Source organism: Sturnus vulgaris, chromosome 5 (assembly GCF_052056855.1).
Source record: "Sturnus vulgaris isolate bStuVul1 chromosome 5, bStuVul1.hap1, whole genome shotgun sequence".
In the NCBI taxonomy this organism is placed as follows: Eukaryota; Metazoa; Chordata; class Aves; order Passeriformes; family Sturnidae; genus Sturnus; species Sturnus vulgaris.
In genome coordinates, this window is record NC_142247.1 from 9,649,105 (window position 1) to 9,667,554 (window position 18,450).

The 18,450-nt window shown below is 38.2% G+C and overlaps 1 protein-coding gene across 1 annotated transcript in view; it reads right to left on the reverse strand.

Annotated features, from left to right (window-relative positions):
* Positions 1 to 18,450, reverse strand: part of ANO2 (anoctamin 2) — a 149,050-nt gene that overhangs the window by 53,974 nt on the left and 76,626 nt on the right. The gene's annotated exons all lie outside the window — the stretch shown is intronic.

Genomic DNA, 18,450 nt, shown 5'->3' on the forward strand with positions numbered 1-18,450 from the left:
TGTCTCAAATGTACTACATTTGTTTCTGCTTCTCCAACACAGAGCTGTGTAAAAGCTGAGCTCTAGGGCAAAGCAGAAATTAGCTTACAGACTGATGGAACTTGAGCTCCTTAGACTTGAAGTTCAATACTCAGATAACCACATTCTCCCCTGAATAATGGACAGTGGGAAAAGTACTCTGACAGTTTTCTATATGTAGGCCAAAAGTCAATACCATGCTTCTAAAAACACTTGAATTTGTTCTAAACATGTTCATCCTTTCTACTTTAATAAAGGGAAGTAGCACACAAAAAATTAAAATTATTTTCTAATGTTTCTTTCATGCTGAAAAGAACCTGGGCCATGCATTCTCTGTTTTCCATATCTTTCTTCCATTTCGCCAAAAGCTGCCTTCAAAATCCTTATCTTTGTTACTTCAGGAGCCAACAACTCTAAGGAAAGCACTTACAACTGGTTTGCATTTCTTTGTGAATATATACCAAAAGGGAATAGAAAATTATTTGGGGCTTTTTGTATTTTCATGCCAAAATATGTGATTTAAGAATTTCATTTAGTTTGCAAATGCATCAGGGTTTGGGAGGAAATTTCAGTCATTCCAACTTATCATAAATTTGGTTTGGCTGAGAGCTGAAGCTGCAGCTGAATGCTGCTGAATATGGAGTTGGAGTTGGTTTGTGTTTCCCCTTGAGTGTTTGAAAGCAGTAGTGAAAGTGAAAATAAATAATTGTAATTATAATGGAAGAAAGTTCTTGGTTTTTGTTTAAAAATGTTTCATCCTGCTTGGAAAAAATAAATCTCTAGATCTCAAGTATGTGTATTTTTATGCTGACAGTCATGGTGTTTCTCAATTTCCTTCTAAAGGCAAAACCTCTCTCTGACCCTTGAATCTCCATTCCATTGATTATAAATTAAGAGGAAGAAACAATGATTCTCTCCCAAGAATGTTGCCATGTGGAAAAAGGCAGGGCAAGACCCTCTGGGATAACAGGCATGGACCATCAAAACAGTTACCTAAAATAGAAACACCTCCGTGCAGCAGTCACTGCAAGGAGCTGCTCAATGGTACTGGAAAAGTCCTGGTCCCACAGGTCACATCCTGGCCCAGGTGCCCTGTGGAGATCCACATATCCCATCCCAGGCTGCAGTCAGATAAAGCAATCAGCAGGAGGAAAACAACAGAAATGTGAAACTTTCCTATGCACATAAGATCAGCAGAAATAAATTCCTCGTAAAACATTAGATCCTCCCTTGCAATGAAGTGAAGGCAACAATTTCACAATAGATGTAGTTACTGTTGGTGAATATAAGAAAAACCTGTCAGTCATTGATCCTGTTTTGTGACACTGATTCCATATATTCCAGAAATGTTGGCATATGCTAATATCTGTTCAAGTATGTATTGCCTGCAGTTAATGTGACTGAATAGATAAAAGGCCACATTTATTAAGAAATAGGTCCTGGTACAAAAAACTACGAGGGGTTGCCACAAAATCAAATACTGAGACCACAGTTCTCAGTCTAAGTACCAGTAATCAAACATATTTGCTCACTTTATAGGAACACCAGAAAAGAACAACCCATATACAAAATAAGTACAGAAATGAGCTAGAAAATGCACTAAAGGATATATTAGTACAGATTAAAAAAAAAATTCAATTTTGTAGGCCTCTCCTTCTACCTTAATTTAATGCATTTAGAAACAATTATTAAAGTGATGTTGTTTTCTAATTTTCCAGGATTATGTATAACAGTTGTGTCCCTGAATAGAGAATTACTTATGTCTCTGTATTTGCAAATGCCTTCTAGTTGGACACAAATATAAAATGCATCATTAAAATGTACCATATGGATCAGGAACATCTTTTGTCAGGCTTTAGGCTGGTGACTGCATGACTTGTTTGACTGGATTTTTATCAGTGAAAGAATTAATATGAGCAGTAGAAGTTTAATTAGGAAACAAACAAAAATATTTAATACAAGCTATTATAATAATGTACTAGCAAGGGATCAAAACTCAACATGCATAAAAAACTCTGGAAATTCAGAATCATGGGGTTTTAAATTTTGTTTAGAGTTTTTACAGAGAAAACTGCTGCAGGGGGTTGTTGTGACCCAAGGGCGGGACCCAACACTTGATTTTGTTCAGCCTCAGTTAAACCTTGTGAATTACTCCAGATTTACACTGTAGAGATCAAGGTGTTGTTTAGAAGTGGTGGCTCATATAAGTCAGGAACAGGCTGGGACCATTAGAAATACTGGGACAATTCCAGATTGTGAGCACCAGTTTTGTCTATGGTGATAGGAACCTGCAAGTTCAGTAAAGCCAGTATATTCACCACATCATTCCAACCTTCATTCCTAATGGAGTTTATCTTCAGCACAGAACTCTGTGCTGAAGTGATCGTGGTTTTGACAAGCAGAGTGAGACTAAGGACAAAATGCTTAAGCTGAAACTTATTAAGTATGTGTTGGCATATGTGTAAAATACAAACTCCATTTGCCAGAAGCAGGGATCTGGAGGCAGCATCGACATTCAGACTAGCACACGTAGGTCTGATACAACAGCAGGAATGGTCTCAACCTCAGGGAAACAAATTAGGAGCTAAAAAACAAGATCTCCCTGTATTCCTTCTAAAATAAATAAGTTTACTCCAGCTACCAGGCATGAGGCTGTGCAAAACAGTCTTGAATACCTGTCACCAGAGGCTCAGTTCACACTGAAATCATCCATAGACATAAAGGACATTAAAGGAAAGTGTTTCCCCCAATATGAAAACTTCTTACTTACAGAAAGTAAGAGGCAGGTAAGTAATAAGTGAAATTCCTCCTATTTACATAATAGTTTTTTCTGCTGTTAAATTCACAATAACACCAGGAAATTAGAGCTGTATGAAAGCACACTGTTGTTTCTGAAAACGACATCTTGAAGTTGCACCTGACTACAGATTTGTCATGTTTTGGCTCATTTATACCTTGTCTTTCAATCTTCTTTTCATCACCCCTACGTCTAAGCCAAATTCTTCTTGTCCTTGCTTCTGCTACAGTTATTACATAAATCTCCACTTCTCAGTCTAAGTTTAATGATTCCCGTGGCTATAACCTCCCCAAGTCCCTCTTCCTTAAATTATAAACAAACCCAAAAAGTTATTATCAGACATCTCTCCAAATAGACAGGAACATATGCACAGGTGCAAATCTAGTAAGCAAAGGCTCTCCAGTGGTGTTGCCCAGTGGAATTCCTCTGCTCACTGCTCATGCAGAACATGGGAACCCCTCTGCAGTTTCCCATAATCAAACAGCACTGTGCTATATCCTACAGATCCCTGCCTTGTTGGTGGCATCTTAGACAGTTTCAGCCCCAACACCCCAAATTTGTCTGCAAGTTTGTCCTTCTCTTCCAGCCCACGACACAATAACAATCCTTCATTAAACTTCATAAGGGTCTTATCACCTTCCCAAAAGTAGAGACTGATCACTTGTGCTACATAAGATTTCCCTACAGTTACATTCAAGAAAAAGAGATTTATCTCTATTTATCAGTCATTACTGGCTGCAGAGTAACACAGAAAAAGTAATTACCTCTTCCTAAAGAAAATCTGACTAAGGAGGGGTGTGCTGGCCAAATCTTAGCAGCAGAGTCATGGAGCAACTCCTGTAGGTCACCATCACAAATTTCAGGGTCATGCAGAATTTCAGACTAACCAAGATGAACAAGTTTCTGCAGCCCCCCAAAAAATTATATGTAGGTAGAAGGACATCAGTCCTTATCCTCTGCCTCCAATAAGGGGAAGATGAGCAGTGCCTAAATCCCCCCATGTATCATTAATGTCGATAATGGAAGTCAGCAGGGCATGTGGGAAAAATAAAGGGTTTTTAAGAAGATAAGCACATCTGAGAAGACTTCAAATACAGCAGCCCCAACTACAACCTACACACACAACTTCTCTAGGTAACCTATTCCAGTGCCTCACCACCCTCACAGGGAAGAATTTCTTCCTAATATCCAGTCCAAACTTGTTCTCTGTCAGTGTGAAGCCATTCCCCTTGTCCTGTCACTCCAGACGCCTGTGAATATTCTCTCCATCATTCCTGTGGGTTCCCTTCAAGTACTGGAAGAGCACAGTTAAGAAGAAAACACTCTAATTTTCACTTGTGTGGTTGTTATGAGACAAAATAGACTTTTGCAGCATACAAATATGCAAGGCAAACTCCTAGGAGCCCATAAAGGTATGGCATTTATTCTGCATTGAGATACAAAGAAATACATTGGATGTTTCAGAAAAGAATAAACACCCATCAGTAATATTTTTATATCCTGCAAAGCTGAATATTCAGCTTTACTGAATATAAAATGCAGGTTTAAATAGTCAGCCTTAAAATGAGGTATAAATCAAGATTACTTTAAATTTCTGAGGCCCTGACATAGTTTTTAAGCCTGGAATGTGCTGCCATTCATTGAGAAAACCTCAATGCTACAAACCCTTTTATTAACACTGCCTAACCTTTCCAAGTGTACAACCACCTGAAGGAGATTTCAAAATAGAAATGGAAAACAAGGCTCAGGATATCAGACATTTCTTGTCTTCTTTTAGCTCTCACTACTGTGATCTAATGGAAGACGATCCTCACCAACTCGCTCATTAATGTTCATGCACAGAAAAAACTAATTATGTACTTCAAGATAATTCACTGCCAACTTACTTTTCACATAAAATCTTTTAAAATATAGACATACAGTATTAATAAGGAAAACTATTTCTACCCTTCTTCCTCTGAGAAGCTCCACATTCTCATAAACAGTCCTATAAAGGAAGGCCATTGAGTAAAAAGCTTACTTAACTAACTTTTAAAGGAAAATCTGGAATCAATACCCTTGAAATCAAATGCATATTGATTGTACCATTTTCCTCTTCAAAAATAAACTGTCTCAGTAAATTACATGAAGTGCTCAAGTCTTGACACAATCCTTATGACTCACAGATCTTATTCCTTCTATATCCTGTTAATTTTACTGCTGTGACTGGCCCCAGTTAGCAAGATTAGTACTAAAATCATGTACATGCAAAAGCTTATGAAAAACTTCAAGTTTTAACATCCTTTGTTCATAATCTTTTTTTTTTTTAAATCAAGACCTCCAAAGGTTCTACTAGCTGCACAATCACCACCTCTAACAGCCTGTCTCTAAATCAGGTGAAATAAACCAACAACTGTCCACTTTGATGGACTTTGGCCACAAATTTCCATTGAACAGTTAAGGCAAACCCAGTAACTTCTAATACAGAGATAATGATGGGTTTGAGATGTTGAAAACTCTTTATAAATATCTACTTTTAATGCTCTGATAAATACAGGTGCAATGAATCTGCTTTCCAGGATAAAGCTTTTCTTAATGCTCTCTCATGCCAGGACTTTGTCTTGCAAGCTTCCCATTTGTAGCTCTCCCTCTGACTTCAGTAAGGGCTCTGGAGAAAGGAATAGCATAATCAGGCCCTTAATCAAATTTATTAAAACACTGATGATATACAACCCAATTAAGGAATACCTCTCTGTTCCATAAGAGCTTTTTACATTCCCTATAAAACACTTTTCCCCTCACCACATAAAACTTAGTGCATGCATTGCCGTCTGTCAGCATGAAGTACAAGCCCTAGAAATGAAAATGGGGGCAATTAAATCTACAAGCTGTGGCTGATTTAATAATGAAAAGATAATGCTAATTGGCTGAAGAACTTTCGAGCAACTTTCAATCATGTTATTAGTCAGGTTGTGAAAACCGTGGCAATATTGTCATATACTCCAGTTTCTAAAAGTAGGATCTTTCTTATCACATTTGCTGGTACAGTACTTCCCTCAAGTGGTAAATGTATTTCTGCCTGGTTGGAATTTTACTCTTATATCAAACCGTAAAAACACACACTACGCTTCCTAATCACCTTGCATTTTGTGTTGTTATAGAGTCAACTGTTTTTTTCTTGCTGGTCTTTGTTTCAACTGCTCTGTTTCAATGCAAGACCTTTTAATTGTGTCCATCACAGACCTTGACATTAAATATTACCAGCATATCTCTGTCAGATATATATGCCACATTTCAGAGCACAACATCCCCACTTGGGATGACAGCTTATTATCCTTCAAAAGCTGGTACTCAGACAAATATAGTTGAAAACATTCGTTAACAGACTGGGTTTGGGGACTGTATTTAGCTCTTCTAAGACTGCATCTAAAGACCTTTAAAAGTAAAAGAAAGGCATCTACATCCAGGGACAAGTTAAGCATAAAGTCATCAGGATGGTTAGAAGGAAAGACTTAAAGAAATGAACCTGTTCAGCCTTAAAAACAGAGGCTCAAGATGCAATAGCTGTAGAAAACTGTCCAGGAGGAGGGTGTAGGGAAGACAGAGCCAGAATCCTCTTGGAAATGCAGAGTGATGACTTGAGAAGCAACAAACACAAGTTGTGACAGGGAAAATTCCAGTCAGGTTTCAGAGGCCACAGAAACCCCTCACAATGAGGTCAGGCCAACATTGCAGCACATTCCTCAGAAAGGCTGGAAATCTCCATCCTTGCGAACTGTAAAAATGTGAGTGAACAAGGCCTTAAGCAAACTGATCCAAAGTTGGCCTTGCTTTGATCAGGGGAGTGGACTGGAAGGTTTCAAGAGATCCTGCCTAACCTATATCATCCTACAGCTCTGATTAATTTTAACACCATAACTAAATTACCTTTAAAACCAGTCCTACTGGACAGAGCCCACACTTCTCCATTCCTTTTTTATCTTTTTTATTCTCTATCTATGTGCATCTACAGTTTCTTTGGGATTATTTGTTTTGGTTTTTGTTCTTTTTTTTTTTTTCTTACTTTTTAAAAAATTTCCTTTGCAAAATTTAGTTCAAACTGGACTTTTAACATTTCTTGCCTACTCCTGCTCTCATTCTTTCTCCCAAGGTATAGTTTTCTTAGCTGAATAATCTTTTTTGATCCACTACATTTTAGTATTCTGATTACTTTTAAAATCCTCCTTTAAGGAAATTAGCACTACACGAGCTCAGTGATCTTATTCATTAATTCATATTAAATCTTTCTATATGAGCATTTTCAGTGTGTTTTTATAAGCAGAACTTCTCGAAAACTGAGGCCTTGCCTGCATTTAGACCCCGACTTCATCAGATTTTTTAGTTTTGAAAAGAACTTTCCTTAACTTCTCAGCATTATTACTACAAGGAAAAACCTCAGCTGTAGCCTGAAGGAGCTTTAGCCTACTATTCGATATAATTTTAGTTGACATAACCCCCAACCATATGACTTTATCAACTTGTTGCTTTAAAAGATATTTTAAATATTTCCTACAACTGACATAGCCAATAAGAATTACCTTATTTTCAATTGTAGACAGACAGTTCAGTGCATGAGGTTCTTGTTTGAGACTTAGACAAAGAGGGACACAAAAGAGACAGAGGTACCTTTGCCTTAACAGGTAAGCAAAATAAAATTAGTGAATGATAGCAACAATCCAATAAATAAAGCTAAGTTAAATAAAAATCTAAAATGCTGCAAGTCGAATAATTTTGGATGAAAATTAGTATTACTAGATACTGTTTTATTACAGACAGTAAGTGGTTGATACAATTCTTTTCCCACTTACTCAGCTTTATATAATATTGTCATGTTGTGACAGAGAAACCAGTGTGCAATAGGTGCCTGGAATAACATTATTTCTGTATCCTTTCCTTTTTTCAGAGCATTAGACTATGTCTTTCCTGATCCTGTCTGTACTTCTGAAAGCATACATAAGGCTCAGCCCTTTGTTCATCTTGTGCAAAGATGCTTAAGTTCTTTTGAAAGCATAGCCATATATAAAATCAAAATTAATTCAATTGAATTTATCCCCTGGCCTGCATTCTTGACACCTGTAATTGGTGTTCTACCTCTAGTCTGTGAATCAGTGAGCAGCATCCCTCCCTAAAAGCAGGCCAAACACAGACCCTCTGAGGCTGCAGGAGGAAAGTGCCACCTCTTAAGCCTCCTGTGCTGGATACCTGTTCTCCACCAGCATCAGCACACTGGCATCTGGTAGCAACTCCAGGTTTCTCTTCCTAGAAAAATTGCAGCCAACACACTTGTCTGGCTTGGCAGGGAAATACTGTGGTATGTGGCATGGACCTCAATTATTTTTCAGCTAAAATAATCCTTTGTGAGTTTCATTTCTAAATTAATGCACTGGGCCATTCCTAAGGGCTGTTTCACATTTACCTTGAGCTCCTGCAGAATGGCTCTGTCTCTGAACAAAGCTCCAGCAGCAAAATGGGAAAAGTGGAGAAACCTGCTTGCTTGGAAGTCTCCAGATTTTCAGTGTAGACTTGCCAGGGTTCCTTGTTTAAATTTCATTTTTCTGACTGGATTTTATTTTGCTTGCCTGAAATTAATATTTCCTCTCAGCAAAAGCCATGCAGGGATTTAAAGCAGTGTCCAAACCTCAATATGGTCATTTTCCCTTCCAAACCCTTCTGAATGCAGCTGATGACCCACTGCCCATTCAAAGTGATCTTGCCTTCAGGTATCATATGAAGGATGATAATTCTCTTTGCCAACAGTCAGGAGCTTCTCCCAGTCCTGATTGCTCCCCTGAATATCTCGGAAGCAGGAATGTGAAGAGCTCTGCTCATGCCTCATATTTTTGGGCATACCTTGAAGGTACCACTAATAAGTTGACCACCAAAGGTCCTTCTGTCTCAGATTTCTTCAAGGATGTCATAAGGCTGCTTCCATAAACCAAAATATTTACCCAAATGGAAGTGACTCATCCCATCAGTCTAACTAACATTGCAGGCAATACAATTGAATGTGCAAATCAAATGCATTCAAACACCACATCCCATTATCTTTGTTTTCCTGCATGAGTGCCCCAAAATTCAGATACAACAGACTCAAGAGAGTGATAGCAGGATCCTAGAATCATGGACTATTTTGGGTTGGGAGGGACCTTGAAGACCATCTTGTTCTACCCCCTTGCCATGGGCAGGGACACCTTCCACTATCCCAGGTTGCTCAGAGCCCCATCCAGCCTGGCCTGGAACACTTCCAGGGATGGAGCAGCCACAGCAAATTTTCTTCACTCTTCACTATTTACACAGCTATGAGCTTTGAGCAGTTCAGTCTGCATTGCCTGTGGCCTTATGTTCCCTAAGTTCTGTAAATTGTTCATAATTAACCTTTTTCTCAAAAGTTTGTAATTGTTTTTATTCTCTCATTATACGTTTTCCTGTCCTTAGATTTAGATCCTGCTTCTAACTCAGCATTTATCAGGCTGGCAATGATCCAGCTTCCATGTCAACCATCTAGACCATCTCTTATCATGCAGTACAAACCTAGGAAAATACACTTAAAAAAAATCCAAACGTAATTTTTGAATTATGTTTTAGGTGTACACTTTGCAATCCCATCTTAGCCATTCTGGAAGAAATTGTCTGCTTGCTTGCTTTCTCTTCAGACTGTTAAAAAGCTAGTTAAATTTTTGCTTGACTTCATTTTTTCTGATTGAGTTTTTGTCTCACTGAGCCTGCTCTAGATTTTCCTTTCCATGAGGAAAGACTAACCAGCAAAAATTGTCTTTAATGTCTGGGTTATTCTCTGGTTTAGCACTGAGAGGGAAAAGAGACTAATTATGTATCAGAATAACTGAAATAAAAGCAAAATGAAATTTTGCTTTTTTAATATGGCAGCCTTCTAAATTCTGATGAACAAAGTGGCAGAACCCAGCCATGATGCATTTGTTTCCATAGCTGAACAAACCTGGGGAAGCAATATCCAAAAACCAAGTATATTTTGTCATATTTTCATGTATTTAGTAATATTATTGAGAAACAAAAATTTGTCAAGAACAGAACTTATCTACATTTTAAAGCTTTAGATATCACAAAATGAACAGACCACCTGCAAAGTTTCACACACTCTATATATTATATTCCTTCAAGGAATATATTTACAACCCTGTAATACTTTTTTTAAAAAATGGGGGAAAAATGAATGATAGAAAATCATGACATCAAGGACAGCTGAGAAGGATGGGCACCAAACAGCAGTGCTTAGAAGGCACTGCAGTGGCATTGCCAAATCAGCAACTTGAAAATCAGATTTTTCTCTTTTTCTTTGAAATGAAAATTCTTACACACACTTTTCTGTCAGTCACAGTGAAAATACTGATTAATAACTTATTAAATACATTCTCTTCCCCCTGTGGAATACAGTGTTGGTTTACTGAAGTATGCTACATTTCCCTTCTGTAGGGAATCCATTATATCATTAATCAAACACACAACTTTAGATGGCATGGTTATTAATCTGCCTTTAGTAAACCCAAGTTACATTTTGTCCCATTGCTCAAATACTTCTAAGTATGGCTCAAATTATATTTTCTTTCAAAATATGCCTATTGTGGTCAAACCAATTTGCCTGCACTTGCTTGAATAATTTCTTTCCTGCATTTCACAGAATTGCACAACAACTGGAGTTGGAAGGGACCTCTGGAGATCATCTTAGTCCAATGTCCTGTTTAGAGCAGGGTCACTTAGAGCAGGTTTCTCAGGCCTCTGTCCAGTCAGGCTTTACTAATCCCTAGAAATGGAGACTCCACAAAATATCTGGGCAAATTACAATCAGAATTGCAGGATGGTTTGAGTTGGAAGGGGCCTTAAATCTCATCTCATTCCAGCCCCCTGCCATGGGCAGGGACACCTTCCACTAGCCCAGGTTGCTCAGAGCCCCATCCAGCCTGGCCTGGAACACTGCCAGGGATCCAGGGGAAGCCACAGCTTCTCTGGGAAACCTGTGCCAGGGCCTCACCACCTTCACAGGGAACAATTCCTTCCCAATATCCAATCTAACCCTGCTCTGTGTCAGTGTGAAGCCATTGCCCCTTGTCCTGTCACTCCAGGCCCTTGTCAAGAGTCTCTCTCCATCTTTCCTGTGGGCTCCCTTCAGGCACTGGAAGGCCACAGTGAGGTCACCCCAAAGCCTTCTCCTCTCCAGGCTGAACAATCCCAATTCCCTGAGCCTTTCCTCCCAGCAGAGCTGCTCCATCCCTCTGATCCCTTGGTGTTAACTTTATTTACTACATGGAATACCGCAGTGTGAAGGGGTTCTAAAAACAATGCCATCGTATCCCTAAATCAAGTGAATCACAAAAATCAGCAGATCAGCAGGCAAGTGTTTTTCAATCAAGCATGGTAATAGCTGCAAAAACTGAGCAGTTCAAGCTGAGTTCCTCAGCTCTTTAAGCTTGGAGTTTGTGGAATTTCAATCTTCATGGGACAGACGCCCAAAGGAACTGTATGTAAATGCAGTTTATTTCTTTAAAATTGCAGACAGGATTTCAGTATGCATCAAATAAAAAATTCTTGGCAACAAACTTAACTGACTGTTGTTTCCACAGCCAATTTCTGTAAATTTTGCCCCAAATCTAGGCTTCTGTAGGAGATAAATAGAATGACATTTATCCTATAAATGTGCTCAACAGAAGGTAAAAAATATAGTCCATGATACAGGAGTTTGTCACCAGCTCACAGGAAAGGGAGAATACTCTAGTTTTTTTCTTACTAGTTTTTCTAGTACATTAAATCAAAACCCAGTAGACTTCTGGAGATTTATTTTTCAGCCTGAAAATTTGCTGTGGCCCTTCAACCTGTTATTAGAGTCTTTGACAGGATAGAATGCAAGTCAGTAAGTGCAGACTTAAGGAATTTATTTCTTACTCAGGCAGAACTCCCCTTAATTTCAAGTAATACTGATGAATGCAACCTATATAAATTAGTGTTTCCACCCTGTTTAATAGGAAAGAGACCTGCATCATCTTGACTGCTGTCAATAAGAAGCTTAGGTCTCGATTCAGAAAAAGCATTTAATTGTATCCAGGACGCTGAAGCCTGTGCTTAACTTTAATCATATGCTTGAGCCAGGGTTCCACGATTAAACAACAAAAGCTATAGCACTGCCCTAGAGAGAATGCTTCCTTCAGCCAAAATCTTAATAAGTTACACAAATAAGAGCAGGAAACAGCAGACCTGCCTTCTCTTGTTTCTAGGTTCAAAACACTCTTACAACAGAGAACACTATTTTTGTTTATATACATATAATTATTTTTTTTTAGCAGGAAGAATCTCACAAGCATAAGACCGTTTTCCAAAAATACTTCCTCTCATCTGCACTGTTCAGCCTCCAACAGTTGAATAAAAAAGCATCTAGTATTCCTAATTTAACACCTTTTAGATGCCTAGGCAAAAAAAAAAAAAAAAAAAAAAAAAAAAAAAAAAAAAAAAAAAAAAGTTATTCTTTTGTGAAAAACAAGCAGTGATTTCATTTACTTATAGCTTTGAAGAAAAGAATGGAAGATAGATGAACAGGCTGATGTTATTGCAAGTTGATCTCTGTCATCTTTGTAAGGACACCGAGATCAGGGAAGGGCCTTGACATTCTGGATTTACCAAGGGTGAATCATTTCCTCCACCAACCCAGCTGCTTTCTGTGAGGAAAATGACTGGACCTGTGGGCAAGAGGAGACTTGTCCATGCCATTTGCCTTGACTTCAGCAAAAGGTGAGTTCCATGGTTTGCTCAGAGGGTGTTAGTCAATAAATGTCCCTGGAAACCAGTAACAGCTGGAGTTCTGCTGTGGTCATCCTAGAAGCACCCTGTCTTACAGAAAGGACCAGGAAGAGGTTATGGAATATCTGCTCCTGCACCATGACATCAGGCTGGGGTGGGATCAAGTGATGGTCAGTTTTCTTAAGCATGCAGCTGGCACCCAGAGAGAACTGGACTGACTGAAGGAACTAATCTCCTGAACTTCAAGAGCAAATGCCTTTGAAACAGAAAACTCCTTGCAGGAGAGGTGACTATAGTGAAAATACCCTTGGTTGTCTGCAGTAAACAAGAGCCAGAAGTGTGCCCTGGCAGTGAGGTCCAACAGCACCTGGGCTGTGTCAGTGAGTGGGTTCAAGGAAGTGATTACCTCAGCTTTTCTGCACTCATATACTGTTTTAGGCCATCCAGTAGAAAACATCAATGACACTATTTATGTGAGTCAAAGGCACAGAATGTGTCCGAGGAAGAGAAACTGAGGAACAAGGCTTGCTCAGCACAGTTAAGGAGCTCATCAAAAGACAGGGCCAGGCTCTTCACAGTGGTTAATGCTGCAAGTACAAGAGAAAATGGGCTTAAATTGAAAGCAGAGAGATTCAGGCTGGATATAATGAGAAGCTTTTACACAATGAGGACAGTCAGGGCATGTCCAGAAAGATGTTACCATCTCCACCCTTGGAGATTTCCATAACCTGACTGGGTAATATCGTGACTAACAAGGTTTGAGATCACACCTTTTGATAGGAGTGGTTATTTGGACAAATAAAATCCTGAAAGCCTTCCCAGCTTTGAATACTCTAGTATAGTACACTTTCAAGCATTTTATTACTTCATATTGAAAGTGTAGGAAGAGCTATTTCTTACTGAAGTCTGGCTGGAATATAACTGCAGACACAGGAGCACAGCACTGTGGCCATACCCTGGGTTCATCTCTCTGATACAAAAGAGGAAATGCCACTGTCGATTTTCAGAGGAACAGGGAGCAAGTGAGACATTTTTAGCTGCATTTCTTATACTACTCCATACAAAGATAACCAAATTCCAAGACAGCAACAGTGAGAAGGTTTGAACGCATGCCATGTACTCTAAAATTAAAGAGCCACCCCATCTAAATAACACATTAAAAGACCCTGTCAACACTTTGAAGACGTAAATTCTGCTTATGAATACTCTGGTATCAAACTTCCATAACCTAGAACTCAAATAAACATTAAAAGAACCAGAATAGTAACAAATATAGGTACAAAAAAGAAAATGAAATCTCTGTGTAAGATTATAATCATAAGTGTCCTCATTCACCTTCAGCCATTCTTTTATTTTCATTCAGTCATTTTTTATTTTAAAAAGTTAATGATGAAAGAAATAAGTGGGAAAGGAAAAAAATAATTTATTATATGTTCATCTTATTATCCTATATGCTTAGAAAGATATTTCTCAAAGTAAATAGATAAAAGAGGCCAGAAAGACACTGGAAAATATTGTAATACTGTAAAATATTGTATCAAATTCATGGGTTTATTATGCTAATAATAAGGTTCAATAAATGCTAAAATATTTAGAGTTAGAAAACTGGGTATATTTAAAGTTCTTTTATAAATCTGATTGTTCATATTGGTATTTATTACCAATTATCTTGGTTTCTTCTAAAGAGTTTCAGCTAATACATAAACTAATAAGAGATTTTTTTTTCTTTAGTTAATCTTATCAAGGACTTGCTTAATGAAGAGATGGGCTCCAGTATCTGAAAGGGTTTTTAGTCTTTGTGGGAGATTTGCTTGTGGAAGACTGGTAGGGAATCAACTGCTAGCGAAAATTACTTTTTGATGTTTCACAATGTTGACATTTCAAAAATAAATATATAAAGTATTACCAATGTAAAATTCTAGTTCATATTTATCTGTATCATCCTTTACACTGGAGACCCTCCTCTTCAAACCAGCTTGCTTTAATTCTGTTGTTAACTGAAATGAGAGCTCAGAAAGATTTATTTTTTGTTTCAATTACCAGCTGAATTAACAATTTACATAATTGATTCTGTCCATATCATATTTAAAATGACTTAAAGGAAAGACAGAATGCCAGATTCCTAGGGTTTGCTCCAAGTCAGAACACAAACCAAGAGACAAGACCTTTTTTTTCTATAAAGAAAATTTTCCTTGAGAAATATGTAGAATGAGTTACTCGCTTTCCTGCCAAATAGGAAAGATAAGAACACACACATATGTATATATCTATAGATATATATACATGATGTTGAATCATCTTTGGCAGATTAGCTGGACATTTAATGAAAAGGAGTCAGGGCCTGATCCATCTCTCACAGAAATGACTGGAAGGCTTTCCATCAGCTCCAGAGAGAGCTGGATCTAGCCCCATCTGTATGTTTTCAGGCACAAGACCAATTTTCATTTCCTGACCTCTGTGTAATTCCATTGAGGATGCCACTACTGCAGAGAGAGCAGAACAATTTATCTGAAAATTGCAAATATCCACCACGTTTTCAGTTAACATTCTTCACATACAGTAACATAACATTATTAATTTAATATTTCTACCCACATCTTCTGTGTCATAGTTCATTTAAGAAAGACAAAATATACTATTAATTGCTTCATTACAAAGCTTGCATCTGTTATGTTTGCACGAATCAGACACGTGCATTCATATCCATGTGTATAATCCTTCATCTCTGCTGCAAGGACAAAAATGCCCTTTGATGTACATGAATAAAGGAGCTATGCATTGCAAGCCTTTATATTGGAGAGTCATAGAATGGTTTGGATTGGAAGGGACCTTGAAGATCAGTCAGTTCCATCCCCCTGCCACGGGCAGGGACATCTTCCACCAGACCAGGTTGCTCAGAGCCCCATCCAATGTGGCTTTTAATACTTCCAGGGATGGGGCAGCCACAGCTTCTCTGGCAACCTGTGCCAGGGCCTCCCCACACTCACAGGGAATAATTTCATCCTAATATTTATTCTAAATTTCCTCTCTGTCAGTTTGAAGTCATTCTCCCTTATGCTGTCACTACATGTCCTTGTAAATAGCATGTAACCATAAAGAATTAAATAGTACTACTGACTATAAGACAGATCATTCCAGATTTCCCAAATGAGTCCCTTAGAACTTGTCATTTTCTGAAATCAATGTCATAATTCATAAGGATTTTCTATTTATCTATTTGCTACTTAACCTGAGGCATTTCGCACAAATGTTAAAACTCTTTTAGCTGTAAATGAATTCTCTCCTGAAATAATAGAACCTTAGAGTGTTATTGTTAGAATAATTTCACACCAATCTTTAGTGAAGTGCTTTGAGCCCTCACAGTTTCTTTCTCACTCTCCAAATTACCAATAAAATATTTATTCAATCAGCCTGAACAGGCTGGTGGAGGGTGAAATTTTGTTCTTTGCTTATTCCAGTAGCAGAAAGACATCCAATGGTGTTTTGTATGAGCTGTATTCTAGAACACAAACCCCACTGGGCAAGTAATACATTAGATGTGTCATACTTTGCCTTGCCAGGCTCATCAGGCTGATTTGGAATTTGCTGCCTGGGTAGAGTGACTCATATGTTTACTGGCCCTGACAGGTGCTGGGCATCTTCCGCACTCATTAAAAGTTAATGACTTCAACAGCAGAGAGGGAAAACTGTGCTGGTTTCCTCTGAACGTGTATTCCCAAGTTATCATTTAAGAGAGGATGTAAGTGGTGTCACCTTTCTTCTGCAATCACAAAAGCAGCCCCTAACCAAACCCCTGTCCCCTCATTGCAAAAATAACCCAATTATCTTCACAGGAACTCCTTGTTGGAGTAAGGCAATGAAAAAATAGAAGCACTGTACACAGAGCTTTGCACATAAAAAGCTGCTTCTTGCCATAAAACCAGACACTTCCTCACTGGAACAGAGGAATTAACATACTGGAAACAAGCCAGAATTTTTATAGAAATATATGCCTTTAAGTAAGCTCTAGACCAATATTCTCACAATAGCCACCCTTTGGCATCATTTCTATCCCAACAAGCCACAGCTGCTGAACTGGAGACTTTTGACTTCATGTTAGATAAGTAATGAGAAGTTTTAGGCAGCAGTGCCAGATCCAGTCCTTTGATATTAACACAGCACACTACAGTTGTTGACCAGCCACACCAAAAAAGATATGCATTTAATTTACACTAGTTAGCTAAAAATATTCAGGAGAAAACTTCACAGAGACTTACGCCATGGCATTAGACTGCCAATCAAGACATGAAGAGATAGAGACCTCACAGACATCTGTATTCACACAAAACCAAGAAATTAGGAGAATTGAATCTTTAACTACAGAGACATCTCTACTTTGATGCCTGTCCAGATACTAGATCTGCCCTGGTAATATGACAAAGTTCTGTACACTGGCTTCCACCCAACAAGACAGAAATACTGAGCCAGAGACCTCACAGAAACCTGTGCCTAAATATTAACCTGCCACCCAAAATCTCCTGAGTTAATGATCTTGCAAAAACAAAAGGCTGAATCCTTTAACCATAAGGCTGAAGAATTATCACAGTCTTAAATACTCATCACTTTTAATGTCTAACTTCTCAGGGTCTTCCAAAGCAAAATGTAATGGTGCATTTCCATAGTTAGGATAGTTTAATTGAACTGTCATGTTTAGTCTTTTTCCTCTTCTACAGTTCTCACATCAACATCTATTGCTCTCATAATTTCATAAGACACTGATGTACAAAGGCCTGGGCAACACATCTTCCAAACCCAGACTAATGTGCTGTTTGCTGGACAGAATTAGTAAGCATAATGTTCACTGATGGAAAACTGCCTACCTGCCTGGAATATATTTCAGTGATTTGGGGAACACTAATTCAGAAATTCAGTATTTTTTCCATCCACATTGGCACAGAAAGCAATTTGACAAAAAATATTCCATGTTAGCTTTTTTATTCTTGATGTCTGAAAGGAGCTTTTCCTACTTTCGTAGTGCTGGATATTTACATTGTTCCTTGTTTTCCACCTATTCATTTAACATTTCTTCTTGGGTTGTTTCCTGGAGGTTGGTGTGGGGTTTTCTCATTTGGTTGGTATTTGGGGGGATTTTTGTTTCAGGTTTCTTTCTGTTTCTTTTTGTTTTACCTTAAATGCCTAATTTATAATTATTTCTGTATCTCAGATAAGCAATATAATCGTAATATTCTACAGCATCAATGGCTGACTTGTTTCCCATTCCCATTTACTTTAAGCCAAAGGAAAAAAGCTGACCAGCAAGTATTTCATTAGACTTTTACAGTCTTTGATCCCTCACTTGGAAGGCCAAGAGGGCTGTGTAATGTGTAAGACTCCACAGTGCTCTGTGAATCTCTGCTTATTAGGCAAGATCAAAAGCCCACTAAAATAATTGAGAATCTTTCCATGAGCTTCTGGATCATGGAGTTTGCTTGGGCACAACAGGTGACAGGCAGGCTCACCAAAATGAAAGATTCCCTGGAAACACTTTACAATGGTGGTCAGCAGAAGAAAGGGATAATGAAGTTCTTCCACAAGCTAAATTTGTTGGACCAAACCTGAAAATTTGAAAATTCTGCACTTGGGATACTTATTCTCAACCTATAAGCAAATTAAGCTTTTTTTTTCCCTGGAAGCTGAATATGGTATTGGAGTGTTTTGACTTTGCTGGCACACGTGGAATGCAGGGAATGAGCAGTGGTTAACCAAGCCTAATGGACCAAGACTACAGAATTTGTGAATGCTTAGAAAATAGACCTCAGTCTACAATTTACAAGAGGAGATTGATTAAAAAGGGCTTGTTCAAAAAAGTTTGAAAT